The sequence below is a fragment of the Symphalangus syndactylus genome, chromosome 10, assembly GCF_028878055.3.
Source record: "Symphalangus syndactylus isolate Jambi chromosome 10, NHGRI_mSymSyn1-v2.1_pri, whole genome shotgun sequence".
NCBI classification, from domain to species: Eukaryota; Metazoa; Chordata; class Mammalia; order Primates; family Hylobatidae; genus Symphalangus; species Symphalangus syndactylus.
This window is the reverse complement of record NC_072432.2, coordinates 19535252-19549972: the sequence shown is the minus strand read 5'-3', so window position 1 is coordinate 19549972 and position 14721 is coordinate 19535252. Positions and strand designations below refer to the sequence as shown.

At 44.5% G+C, this 14721-nt stretch overlaps 1 protein-coding gene and 1 long non-coding RNA gene across 8 annotated transcripts in view; one reads left to right on the top strand and one right to left on the bottom strand.

The window, feature by feature from the left end:
• Positions 1-14721, bottom strand: part of CCDC3 (coiled-coil domain containing 3) — a 202887-nt gene that overhangs the window by 19347 nt on the left and 168819 nt on the right. The window lies entirely within an intron of this gene.
• Positions 12143-14721, top strand: part of LOC134731505 (uncharacterized) — a 40406-nt gene continuing 37827 nt past the window's right edge. The window contains exon 1 of the long non-coding RNA XR_010113814.1: positions 12143-12789. This is a non-coding gene — a long non-coding RNA (uncharacterized lncRNA). The remainder of the gene's footprint in view (positions 12790-14721) is intronic.

The window sequence follows — 14721 nt, the reverse complement described above, 5'->3', positions numbered from 1 at the left end:
ACAGGCCTAAATCCCTGGTCTGCTGGAGAATAGCACTGCAGGGGCTGCCCTGGCACTGGGCAGGCCTGGAGACTATGTCTTAAGATGCCAACCTGGGCTAGGCACAGTGGCTTACGCCTGAAATCCCAGCACTTTGGGAGGCCAAGGTGGGCGAATCATGAGGGCAGGTGATTGAGACCAGCCTGGCGAACATGGTGAAACCCCATCTCTACTACAAATACAAAAATTAGCTGGGCATGGTGGCGCATGCCTGTAATCCCAGCTACTCAGGAGGCTGAAGCAGGAGAATTGCTTGAACCTGGGAGGCGGAGGTTGAGCTGAGATCGTGCCACTATACTCCAGCCTGGGGGACAGAGAGAGACTCCATCTCAAAAAAAAAAAAAAAAAAAATTGCCAGCCTGGGGCCAGGGGTGCCAACCTGGTACAATGGTGGGCTCAAAGCCTGAAGCTATGTGTACCAACCTGAGGCAGGAGAATTGCTTGAACCCGGGAGGCAGAGGTTGCAGTGAGCTGAGATCGCACCACTGCACTCCAGCCTGGGTGACAGAGAGAGACTCCATCTCAAAAAAAAAAAAAAAATTGCCAGCCTGGGGCCAGGGGTGCCAACCTGGTACTATGGTGGGCTCAAAGCCTGGAGCCAAGTAGACCAACCTGGCTCAGATCTGGTCTGGAACCTGAAATCTGGGGCTGCGAGGACTGGCCTAGCACAGGGCTGGCCTGGAGGCTGGGTCTGTGGCTGCTGGCTTGCTGAGTAAGGCTGCAGGGGGACCTGTCTGGTGCTGGGGTGGACCTGAAGCCTGGAGCTATGAGAGCCATCAAAGTGCTGGAAGCAGTCCAGAGCTTGGGGCTACTCAGTTGGGCCCGGAGACCAAGTCCATTGGGCAGGTCGGGTGCCAGAGCAGGCCTTTATGCCCAGTGCAAGGGTACCAGCCTGGAGTCTGGGGCTGTGAGGCCCTTGCATGGCACTGCGTTTTTCTGGGGCAGGCCCAGTGTAGGTCTGAGGCAAAGTCCAGAGCTCACTTCCCTTACCTTCCCCCAAGTAGAGAGGATCTCTCTCCATACTGTGCTGCCTGGGGTTGGGGGAGAGGTGATGTTGGAAATGTCCTTATTTATTTATTTATTTTTTTTTTTTTTTTTTTTTTTTTTTTTTTTTTGAGACGGAGTCTCATTCTTTTGCCCAGGCGGGGACTGCAGAGGCGCTATCTCGGCTCACTGCAGGCTCCACCTCCTGGGTTCACACCATTCTCCTGCCCCAGCCTCCTGAGTAGCTGGGACTACAGGCGCCTGCCACCACGCCCAGCTAGTTTTTTTTTTGTATTATTTAGTAGAGACGGGGTTTCACTGTGTTAGCCAGGATGGTCTCGATCTCCTGACCTTATGATCTGCCCGCCTTGGCCTCCCAAAGTGCTGGGATTACAGGCGTGAGCCACCGCACCCAGCCAGAAATGTCCTTATTTCTATGCCACATTCAGATGCTGTAATCTCTCACCTGGTTTCCCTAGCTCTTGGGAAGGTGTTTTCATGTAGGGATAGTTGTTCAAACTGATTTTCTGCGTGGGAGATGAGTGGTGAAGAGTCCTCTTTTGTCATCTTGCTGACATCCTATTTCTTGAAACACAGTGTCTTTTAGTGTGAATTTTGCTTTCTAAAATTTACATGGTATAAAAGCATTGCAACCCGAGTTTCATTATTCTGATGGCTGTAATCATTTCAGATGACTCTTTACTTTACCATAGGCCTTTTGTTGAGTCTGTGGGCTGTTACTGAATTTTGTACTTTTCTAAAGATTTTGATGTGCCACATTTTTCTTTATCAGGATTATTTCTTTAGGATGGACACTCAAAAGTGAAATTACTAGAAGTTATGAACATTTCTTAGAAGTATGGCTTTATGTTGCCAAATTGTTTTTTAAAAATGTCATACTGACTGAAGGTTTAATTTTTGAACTTTCTGAGTTTACCTAGAATCTAGTTGGGTATATGGTATGAAGGGAGTATATAAAGCTTTTCCAAGTAGCAAATCAATTATTCTCCCATATTTTATTAAATACAGCTCCCTTCCCTACCCATCTTTATTACCTCCTTCTTTAGGATTCTTACATATGCTAAAGTCTGATCAGACCCACCTTGTCCTGTTTAGCTGTGGGTTAATAAGTACTCCAATGCCATATGACTTTTGTTAAATTGGTTTTATAATATATGATGTGATTGATAGGATATTCCTTTTTCAAAAATTTCTTGGCCAACATTTTTAAAATACAGAAGGATTCTATAAAGATCTTAAAATATAGTATGAAACCTTTGCAGTTCCATACAAGCTTTGAATGGATCAAACACTACAAACTATATTAGACTATTGCAGTTATACTTGAGTTCTCTGATCAGTTTCTATGCCCATTATTTTTCCTTAAAGACACTCTTGATTCCTCCTTTAAATCCTAATCAGGGAACAAAGCCATAAAATTTTATGCTTCATTCTGGATTTAACCTATAAAGGTTGCATTTTCCCTTCTTCTCATTACCTATCTAGAAAAATATGCACAGATGTTCATAACAGGATGATCATTGAAAAAGTAGGAATGACTTTAAGGCCCATGCATAAGAGAACAGTTAAATAAACTGCAGCCCATTTACCCTATGTAACACTATGTGCGATTAAAAAGATGGAAGGGAGAAGGCTTCCAACATACGTTATTGAGTAGAAAAAAAAGACACCAAGTTGGCCGAGCACGGTGGCTCACACCTGTAATCCCAGCACTTTGGGAGGCCGAGGCAGGTGGATCATGAGGTCAGCAGATCGAGACCATCCTGGCTAACATGGTGAAACCCCGTCTCTACTAAAAAATATAAAAAATTAGCCAGGCGTGGTGGCGGGCTTCTGCAGTCCCAGCTACTCGGAAGGCTGAGGCAGGAGAATGGCATGAACCTGGGAGGCGGAGCTTGCAGTGAGCTGAGATCGTGCCACTGCACTCCAGCCTGGGTGACAGAGCAAGACTCCATCTCAAAAAAAAAAAAAAGACACCAAGTTCTAGCACCATTCCTATAGTATGATACCATACAGTTTTTAAAATGCCCACATAATTATTTTTTAAGGGTCTATGTATGTGTGTAAAGGCCTAGGCTGGAGGGGTCTTTATTGTTAGAGTGAAAAGGAAGCTGTGTTTTTACTTGCAATGCTTACATTTTTACACAGATCATGTATTTGTACATGCTTTACTTGTGTAACTAGAAATGAGTACTATTGGCCAGGCAAGGTGGCTCACGTCTGTAATCCCAGCACTTTTGGAGGCTGAGGCCGGCGGATCACTTGAGGTCAGGACTTTGCCACCAGCCTGGCCAACATGGGGAAACCCTGTCTTTACTAAAAATACAAAAATTATCTGGGTGTGGTGGTGTGTGCCTGTAGCCCTAGCTACTTGGGAGGCTGAGGCAAGAGAATCACTTGAACCCAGGAGGCAGGTTTGCAGTGAGCTGAGATCATGCCACTGCACTCCAGCCTGGGTGACAGAGCAAGACTGTCTAAAAAAAAAGAAGTGAGTACTATCTTAAGAGTAACACTCTTTGAAGGGATTATCGGCTCCTGGGCTGTATTCCTCTTGCAGTCACCTTGATGCCTTTGCGCCTTGCAGCTCCTTCCATGCTCAGCACAGACTTGTGGCCCCACAGAATGCCCGGGGTGGGTGGGGGGTGGGCGTTAGCCTGAGATGGCACGCAGCTCCCACGGAGATGTGCTATGACTAAATCCTTGCCCTGCAGGGATCACAAAACTTGGCAGTTGCCATTTTATGTAAGAAAAGCTATGCTCATTAAAGAGAGAGGGGGTTTGACCAGAGACAGGCAGTGACTTGGAGCCTGATCGTGAGGGGAATTGAGGCTTCCCAGCCACCAGTCACAAATTCCATCTAGTGGGCCCGGAAGGGTTCTCAGCAGAAGGTTGTGTCCCATAAAAAAGGAGAAGCTGCTAAACATGCTCGGTGCATTAGTCTGTTTTCATGCTGTGGATAAAGACATACCAGAGACTGGGTAATTTATAAAGAAAAAGAGGTTTAATGGACTCTCAGTTCCATGTGGCTGGGGAGGCCTCACAATCATGGTGGAAGGTGAAAGGCACGTCTTACATGGCAGCAGGCACGAGAGAAGGAGAGCCAAGTCAACAGGGAAACACCTTATAAAGTCATCAGATCTCATGAGACTTATTCACTACCAAGAGAACAGTATAGGGAAACCGCCCCCGTGATTCAGTTATCTCCCACCGGGTCCTTCCCACATGTGGGAATTATGGCAGTACAATTCAAGATGAGATTTAGGTGGGGACACAGCCAAACCATATCACTAAGGCTTTGGACATCAAATGCGGACAATTTAGGACTGGTTCATGGCTGTGGCAGGGAGCAGTTACTTACCCAGGGCAGAAAGTTTCCTCATCTGAGGACTTTATCTTCACTACATTCTGGTGAGGGGGAAACCATTCTTTGAGGATGTACTATGTATTAGGTTGGCACAACAGTAATCGTGGTTTTTTTGCCATGACTTTTAATGGCAAACTTTTAAAGTTTTAAAAACTTTAAAATGTTACTAATACCAGGCACTGTGTTATAAGTTTTGAACACATATCTTAGTAAATTCTGACATTCCATCCATATGGGAGGTTGTACCATTCTCCCTGTTTTGTGGATTATAAAAGTGAAGCTCAGAGCACTGACGTTACTTGCCTAAGTCCCCATGACAAGTGAAGGAGCTTGAATTGGAAATCAGAAGGTCTATCTCAAAAGGTAGCGCTCCCATGCTCATAACCTCCACGGTAGACTGACTACCTCTAGGAAAACTCGAGGTCTTCAAATAAGAAGATTTATTTTGCAAACCAGGGGCTCAGAGAGGAGGGCAGGCTTCAGCAGCCTTGGCTCCCCTAACCCTCGGCAACATATGAGAACATTCTCTTTGCAGAACAACTGCCTTCCAACTACTCTCAAGAAAACTACGGGCAAGCTACATATTATGGTATTTGCCTGGGACATCATGGTTTTAGTTACCAAAAAATAAAACAACCTTTCCAGCTGACTGCCTTCTCATCTTCTTCCATAATCCCTCTTTTGCGAGCAGTCTGGGTATTCAATTTAAAATGAATTAGGGAGGCAATTGAGGAAGGACGTCAGTCCGAGCTTTTAAAAACTCACAGTTAATGAACATCAAATTCCATTCTACTCTGCAAGAAGGTAACCTTTTGACTTGTAAACTTTATACATCCTCTGTGCTGTCATCTGTCCCCAAGGCTGTCTGTATACATCTGTGGGGAAGGTCAGCCCGGGGCCCAGAGCCGGCCTGTGCAACTTCAGCAGCCAACCCCCTCCCCGACTCGTCCCAATGGTGCCCCCTGATGAACGTGAACCTGGAAGCTCTGTCTTGCTGTCAGACTTCTCTGACCAGTGGAAAAGCCAGGCCTTATCTTTTTCAACTTTTTCAAATGATCTCTTAAAAATTGTAGCAAAATATACATAACATAAAATTTACCATCTTAACCATTTCAAGTGTACACTTCAGTAGTGTTAAGTACGATTACATTGTTGTGCAACCAATCTCTAGAACTGTTTATCTTGCACAACTATAATTTTTTTTTTTTTTTGCATTGTAGTTAACTGCATAGACCATAAAACTTATCATAGCCTTTTTTTTTTTTTTTTTTCAGACAGGGTCTAACTCTGTCACCCAGCTGGAGTGCAATGGCCCAATCATAGCTCACTGTAGCCTCAAACCTTCTGGGCTCAAGTGATCCTCCTGCCTCAGCCTTCCCAGTAGATAGGACTACAGGTGCGGGCCACCATGCCTGGCTAATTTTATGTAGAGATGGGTCTTGCCACGTTGCCTGGGCTGGTCTTGAACTCCTGTTCTCAACTCTCCTACCTCAGCCTTCCAAAGTGCTGAGATTACAGTCATGAGCCATTGTGCCTGACCCTATCTTAACTATTCCTAAGTGTACAATTCAGTAGCATTAAGGACATTGACGTTATACAAACATTACCACCATGTATAGTCCAGGCTTTATCTCTGACTCTAATTCCTCTTATCATCTGTTCAGCTTCTGCCTTTACAAACTGACTTCCACTTCTCCAGATGGTTCTTTGCTCTCTTACATGACTGCCGTGTTTGTGAATCCAGTCTACAGCGTGAGCTGCCCACGGAGCACAGGCTCCCAAGTTACCCGCACTTGGATGGGCTTCTGCAGACCTGGGTGGGAGCTCCCATCTGTGCCAGTTCCCAAAAACTCCTCCTAGCCCAGGCCCTGCATCCCACCCTCCCATCTGTGTCAGAAGATGCTTTGGAACCACATGCATGAGTTAGAATTGGCCCAGCAACTCCCTCAGCAGTTGACCCAACCCCCAGAAACCTATTCTCTCCTTCATAAAATGGGGCCACTGCCGTTAGGGTGGCTGTGACAATTTAAGAAGAGGCTTGTAAGGTCCCAGCACCTGGAAGGCCGTCTTGGATGTTAGCTGTCACATTCTATTCTAGAAGACAACCTCCCCACCCTTCCTCACTTCCTTCCTTCCCAGCCCTTCTCTCTGAAACATGCTCTTCCCCCTCCCGGACCCCTTCCCGCACTGCAGGAACCCAGGATGTTTATGTTATCCCCGGATGTGGTACATTGTAGGAATCTGGCTGTTTTCTGAACCTAAGGAGCATCAATTTCTCACCTCTTCCCTTTGGCTGAGTCTGGCAGCAAATGCCCACTTAGATGTTGCATCTGATAGTATGGGATGTACAGAAAGAGATGCTTCCCCAAATGCCAATTTATAGCCTAGAAGAGGAGCCCGTAGCCTTCCGGACTCAGGAAAACATACTTGTTCTGACACTTGCCAAATGTTCAATATATAAACTTATGACATCTTTTCCTTCCCTCTCCCTTTGTGAGTGAGATAAGACAATCCCTTGATGAATTGGAATACATCACTTATTTTTAAAAGTCATTTTGGGGAAGAAGACCATCTGGATGCTTAGAAAGCCTCAGAACACAGGAAAGAAACTGGGTAGACAAAAGCAGATTGGGATAACCTTCCACAGACTCCCCATGGACCCACCATCTGTAAGTTTAATCTTCTAGAAGGGAAAGTAATCTCTGGGTGCTGTTCGCCTGTTTGGGGAACACAGGTCAGTACACTTGCAGCATGTCATGTGTATGTTCAGAAACCTTCAAAGGCAAGTGGAGGTCGCCATGAGATAGACGGTCCTCCCTCTGACATCATTACTTTTTCACAAATACCTGAATTACAGCCACACTGAAATACTCGTTATTCCCTGAACATACCCCAGACATTACTTCTGAGTCTTTATTCCGCTGCTTCCTCCTGGCACGCCCTTTCCACCGGCTTAAGTGGCACCGTTTGCATGGCCAGTGTGATGCTGCCTTCACAAAGCCACTCCTGGGTTCCTTGACTGCCTGAAACCCACCACCTCTGGCCTCCTATGGCTCTTGGAACCTCCCTTTTTGCATTAACCCTGCAGAGGTTAGAATGGAAGCAATGATGTGATATTTTGTGATATGATGCCTCAATGGGTTTTCCTTTGGGATATGCGTCATGGTCACTTCTATCCTTTTTTCACCTCCGTGCACCAGAATGAGTTCCGTAAAGGCAGCATCTGTATTTGACTCCGGTCTGTGTCCCTCCGGACCCTGTCTCCATGCCTGGAACTGGGCAGGTACTCGGTAAATTTTAATCACTTACACTTTACAAGTCAATAGTGCTATTCTGAGCGTAAAGGTTTCAGACAACCTCTTCTGTCATGTGTATCTTTGCAAATATCGATAAGGACATCTGAACTCGGCACTCCAACCCTGCACCTCTACCCACTCAGGGAATGGCTACACTTTGCAATGAAGCCAGGGGTGAATGGAACGTCCCATTGATGGATGAATGAAACACTAGGTTTGGTGTGAATTTGTGAGCCCAGTTCTGTGCCTTATTCAAATGCTATAGAATTGCCATGGCCTCAGTTTCGGCTTTAAGCACCTACTATCATTAAAATAGTTTATGCAACCTTCTAAAGGAAGCTGAGTTTGGGGGGACCCTTCCCAATCTCCCTGAAATCTGTAAAGGAGACTAAAAGCTGGACATTCTATAGTCCAACTCTGTCTCTAAACCACTGAGACCTCTTGAGTTGCGTATGTCGAGGCCCTCTAAGGCCCTTTGCCGTACAGTGTGGTTGAAGACATGGAGGGCATTATACTGGTAGGCTGCAACCGCTTTTGAGCAGAAATGGGCTCATTATGTTTTAGGAAATTGTGTGCTTGTGGGTTGAAGGAGAAATCCTAGAATGCTTTCTGAAGCGAATATTCATTTCCAAAACAATTTATAACTGTGTTGCCATGGAAGCCAATATGTCACGTTTCACTCAGCCTAAGAATATCTAAACTCTAATGATTCTGAGGATAGCCAAAGTGGAACAGCCAGGTGTGATCTCTGCGAGAGGCCCAGGGTTAACATCCATTATTCCAGTTTCTAATCCACTGTCTAGGAATCTCTCAAAATTCCCGACTTCTTCCTCTGAATGTCATTTTGGGAACGTGGGCTTTCCAACTGGAGTATCTGTGAGGCCACTCCTCCTCTTCTCCCATCCAGGTAGTCACCAGGCCAGACCCTGCTTAGCTTCCACGATCTGACGAGATCAGGCGCATTCAGGGTGATACGGCCCTAAGTGACTCCTTTTCTTTTGTCGTGTTCTGTGTGTATATAAATGCTTGTGAGACTCTCCAACTATGTGGTCAATTTGGGCCTCATGAGTTTGAGGGATAGTGAAAAAGGAATGGAAGAAAATAAAGTGAGGGTAGTCAGAGAATTTCTTTGAAGACTTGCAGCTGTGTAAAGTGAAATCAATGTGGCAGTGGTGAGCAGCCCGTGGGGCCACCAATCACAGGTGGGGACAGTGGATTTAACCTGAAGTTCCAGAAGCCTCTGTGTGTTGAAGGAGAGGGGGCCACCGATACCCTACAGGGTAAAGGCATATTTCAGAGGCAGAGGTGTTCTGAATGAAGCACATCGTCGGTTCCAGGAGAGCCCAGTTGGGGAGCAAAACCCCTGGGTCAGACTGGCCGGCCTCCCTCAGGAAGCAGGCAGGTGGGGAGTGGGGTCTGGAGAGAGGAATGTGAAGGAGGGGTGCTGAGAAATCCAGCCAGCGGGAGAGCTGTTAAGGTCCCCAGACTGGGTTGTACTCTTGGCCTCTTTGGCTTATATTCAATAGGTAACCAAACTTAGTCAAAAAAAAATCAGGATCTCCTTTTCCCTCTTTAAAGTCTTTGTGGGCCATTAATTTCAAAACTGACACCTCTTGAGTTGCATATTTCAAGGCCCTCTAAGTAACCTCTCCCCCAGCGAAGGCAAGTCTGCCTGAATGCCCCTGTGGTGAGACACTGTGACCCTGCCTAGTATCCAAGTCACTTTTAAAAAATGCACAACTGCCTATCCCAAAGGTAAACCCTCTGTGTATCTTAAAATATAACATAGATGGTCTTAACTCTTGCCTCTGGAGTCACACAGAATAAACTCATCTCTTCTTTTCCAAGGTGGCATGCCAAAGGTGTGCACACAGCCATTGTATCTTCTCTAAGTCCTCTGTCCCCATGTAGTCATCCCTGGATCATTTCTCACATTACATTTTCCCCAAAACATCTAACTCCACATCTCATGAAATTCTCCAATTCATCCTATTGTGATACTCAGGGCTGAAGCCTGTGCTTAAGGGATGATCTGACCAGGATTGTTATAGCTCAAACTTTATGTATGAGGCAGAATAAAAGCTGGGGTTTGGCACAGGCCCTGGGGGGCTTTATCGGGCCACAAAGGCAGAATTTGTAAGGGCAGTTGGTACTTGAGATGCTATGCCCAAGAGCAGAGGCTGGGTTAGGAGCAGAGGGACCGCTGGCTGCCTGCTGACCCAGCTGGCAGGAGCACAGGACAGTGCTCAGTCCTGGGTAGGGACTAGAATACTGGGAAGAGTGAAAACAAGTGGATAGTCAGGAGCAGAAACCAAAGGATCCATGGAGGATGCTGGAGGACACAGGTGGAGTGTGAAGACAGCTGGGGTTTAGTGACAAAAGGCTGGTTTGTACTCCATGGACTGAGTTGTATGTAACTGCTTGTGATCATCAACTCAGCTTAAAAAACTGACATAACCCAATTATATATTCCTCCTATAGGCCAAGAACTGTGGTTGAGCTGAACTTAAGCATGGCAGGCAATAGAGGCCTTAGCTATGAGGGCCAGAGACAAACGGTCAGGGCTGGCATGGTGCCTTATTTATGATGTATTAGATTTGTGCCCCAGGGAGCACAAAGAATGGCATTTCCTAGATTTCTACATCTGTCCTTAAGGAGAGGGCCTGCTTTCCTTGATGTGTAACCTCTTGTTCTATTGGGCAGGAAAAAAGGTCAATTAAGAGATGGGACAAATACAAAATATTAAGATGGTGGACTAAACAAATATAAATGGACTAAACACTAATAAGTGTACAGAGATTAAAGCAAGACCCATCAACATGCTGTTTATATATACAGGCACAAATAGGTTGAAAGCAAAAGGACAGAAAAAGTTATATGGGTATATCATGCAAACACTAAGCATAAGAAAGCTTGTAGGGCTATATTGACAGCAGGCAAAGTAGACTTCAGAACAACATTAAGCATTACTAGAGGTAACAGGATATTTCATTGGAGGTCAACTCATAAAGACATTATAATCATAAATGTATATACCCCTAAAAACAAAAATACATAAACTCAGAGCATTTATTTAGCACTAGAAAGATGAATAAAATATAGTTATTACTCCAAAACAATTTCCATCTTGGAAAAAAAGGGATGTTAACATTTTTAGAGTAGTATATTAGCAACCAAGAAAGAGGCCCCAAGATCCGGATATCAGCCAACGTGATATTTACCAGTTCCTGTTTTCCATCTCCCCTGCCAAAAAGAAATTATTTTTAAAATGGAAATTTCCAAACACACATAAAAGTAGAGAGATGAGTATAGTGAGCCTCCATGTAGCCTCACCACTACTACAAGAATTCTAGCACTTTTGCCTCTCATTTCGTCTATCTGCTGGCCCTTCCCCAACTACTTTTTGCTATAGCATTTTTAAGGAAATGTCAGATACCACCTGTAAATACTTTAGCACACATGTCTAGCTGATAACATTTTTAAAAGCATAACCATCATACCATTACCACACTTAAAATTAACAACTGCTCAATACTAGCTAATACTCAGTACAACTGCCTCACAGATTTCTTTTTTATATTTAGTTTGTTCACATCATGATTCATATAAGGCCCATATATTACAGTGACTGCTAAAGCTCCAGAGTCTCTTTTACAATATTTTTTGTTGTTTTTGTAAAGCCACTGATTTCTTATGAGAAACTGGTTCATTTATGCTACAAATGGCAAAAAAAAAACCTTTCTTTTGACTAAACATCTCTTCTAGAAATCATAACGACCAATATGAAAATAAAAAGCAATACTGTAGATGCTTAGGAGTGAATTCTCTAATATACACTTTGTCCCAAAACACTCCAAAGGAATTGCATCTCATTTCCCAACAAATACACTGAACCTGTTGGGGTTAATTTGAACCACATTAGAAGTCCGTGAATCCCATTAGAATCATCCGGAGCAGAAACTTTTTTCAATTCAATTTCAAGTGAAATTCAGTCTACATTTGAAAAGTACTAACAAGACGTATAAATTCTATCAATCTCAAACTACATACACAGTCCAGAAATGGAATTGCAATGGAGAAAGGACTTCAGAGGCCCCCTGGGTAACAGATGAACATTGCCAAGTCTTAAGTAATTATCTAATTTTCTTCTAACCTCAAGGCATGCTGGGGCATACGGGAGTTGTCAGGGAATGCAGGTGTGCACACCCAGGGCCTCAGCGTGTTACAACACAGCCAAGGAAATGGCAAAGCAATGCTGTTCAAATAAAACTTAATGTAGACAGACCCAGAGTTTAGAGGAGGTGAGTATACCAACTGTGGCTCAAGGCATCTGAGGTTAGTGAGCCAGTACTACAGGGAACCACTTCCCTCCAACTCTTGTCCACACCAGATTCAAACTTTATTTTCTGTTAAGCTTAGAAAGCCAGTATCTTGGGAAGAAAAGGTTCAAAAAGCCCCAGGCACAAGAGAGAAGAATACAATAAAGAATACAACAAAAGGAAAGAAAGCATGAGATGATTTCCTTTTCCCAGTAGTTTTCTGTTAAGTTTCCCTCCAGCCTTTTTAGGAATTAATTACAATACTTAACATCCTCAATAGGCTACATCAGCAGTTAAAGAAGTGAACCAATACCAGCTCATGATCAGTGATCTATTTTCTTATTCTCTTGGCAGGGCTGCACTTAGCCACCAGAGTTGTCTCTTCAACAAGAGAGGTTTGATAATCTCAGTAACCTTCTTCTGGGACTCCTGTTAGACATGTATATTTAACACCATCAGCTAAGTCGTAACAGTCGTCCAAGTCAACCGACTTCCCAGCCTGCCCACATTGCCTCCCTGCAGGAAGTGATTTTGCACACAGAAGCCCCTGATGAGGTAGGGTGGAGTGTGAAGTATCAGTTCTTGGACCACAGTTCCATCCCTGGAGCAGCAATTGTGAAGCATCGTTCTCCTGTTCCAGCATCTCTCCAAAGACACTCAGGTCTCTGTCACAGGATCACCATCGATAAAGGTGTCTGTCCCTCTGACACATACCCAGGGGAGGAAAGAGCAAGCTTTGGAGGCACCTGATTGACTTCAACTGGAGGTAAGGATCTGGGCAACTGGGACCACCAGACTGAAGGATTAATTGAAAAAGTTCAGCAGATGGCTCATGCCTGTAATCCCAGCACTTTGGGAGGCCTAGGTGGGTGGATCATGAGGTCAGGAGTTCAAGACCATCCTGGCCAAGATGGTGAAACCCCTCCTCTACTAAAAATACAAAAATTAGCTGGGCGCGATAGCGGGCACCTGTAATCCCAGCTACTTGGGAGGCTGAGGCAGGAGAATTGCTTGAACCCAGCAGGTGGAGGTTGCAGTGAGCTGAGATTGTGCCACTGCACTCCAGCCTGGGTGACAAAGTGAGATTCCATCTCAAAAAAAAAAAAAAAAAAAAAAGAACAGAATAGACCCCTCCTTCCTCTGAGTTTTATTTTTGTGCCCTGTCATGTTAGAACCTCTGCCTTGTCTTTAAGTCACCAAAACAAGGTGCCAGGGCTGCATTCTCTCAGGGGCTGCAGGGACTCTGATGAGGGCCTTTCACAGAAGCAGCTTGTGAGCACTTAGTGAGAAGGCTACCTCTGCCTCAGTGGCTCTAACACTCGCCCTGTGAAGGGCCACTCCTCCTTTTGATAGACAACACCCTGCAAACCCAGATACAGGTTAGAGTCCACAGGGAACGGAGCTCACTCTGCCCCCTCTGCCACAGATTTTCTTTCTCACTCTCTACCACATGCCACTGGCCTCTCCAGTGACCCCCCTCACCCTCCCTGCCTCCCCAGGCCCTTCCACATGGGTCCAGCAGGTCCAACATGCCCCAAAGCCAAGCCCATTGAAGACAATTTAACACCATTTGATTCTAAGCTGGTCATTACCTCTTGAGACTGTTTAAAAGGGGAGCTATGATGCTAGTTTAATGCAATGGGCGGAGGAGATGATCAAACACATGTAAATGAGAGGTGTTTGAAAATGGTAAAATGCTGTACCTAAGCAAGCTAAGAAATCGAAGTCTGAGAGGGATAAGGTATTAATAATATAACAGAAGGCACAATCAGAGAAGAGCTAGAACTAGAAAAAAATTTCTGTTTTTGATCTGGCCATCGAAATTTTTTTTATGAATGGATGAAAGTAAACAACATTAGAGAAAACATTTCCACAAACAGAAAATGGGAAAGAAATGATTAATAGTTATGTTGTATTTTAAAATAAAATTGCAGTTCATGCATCTATATATGATAATGGGAGATGCTAGTTGGGGATTTCCCCTGTCTTCCATAATTGCAGAGTTGAAGCAGAAGGTCCCAATGTCCTCCAGCTCATGGTCTAGGCACAATTTCAGCCAAATTATTTTCATCAAATAGGTTTCTAATCTTTTTAAAAAGCTGTCCAGGACAATAAGTTGTACAGTTTCTCTAGGAAATGATGTAATATTTTTACATTTCTTTTCTATTTGGTGATAATAGGTCATTGACTTGCATTGTGCCCTCAAAAACATGTGTCACAAAAGTATTTAGCAGACATTTAATAGAGTGATGAATATAATCAGATATTATTTTGAGGGAAAGTGTCACCTAATTTCTGTTGACTCATTCTGAACAATGGAAAACATTCTTTTCCCATGCTTGGAATGAGAGTTCCCCTTGATTTACAAATGTTTCTCCATGTTATTAGTAAGAGGTTTACATGACTTAAGAACATGGGATGTCATTTGGAAACATGGGGCACAATAGTCTTCTTTGTGCAATTGACAATTGTGCTAGCAAATAGTGGCTGCTTCCATTGGGTTAACAGCTGATACCACATTCTAGAGCACTGATTCTCAACCGGTGGCAATGTCATCGCCCTGGGGACAGTTGGCAGTGTTTGGAAATACCTTTGGTTGTGATGCCTGGGGGAACTATGCTCCTGGGTCACTGGGCAGAGACCAAGGATGCTACTAAACATCCCACAATGCATAGGACAGTCTCCTACAACAAAGAAT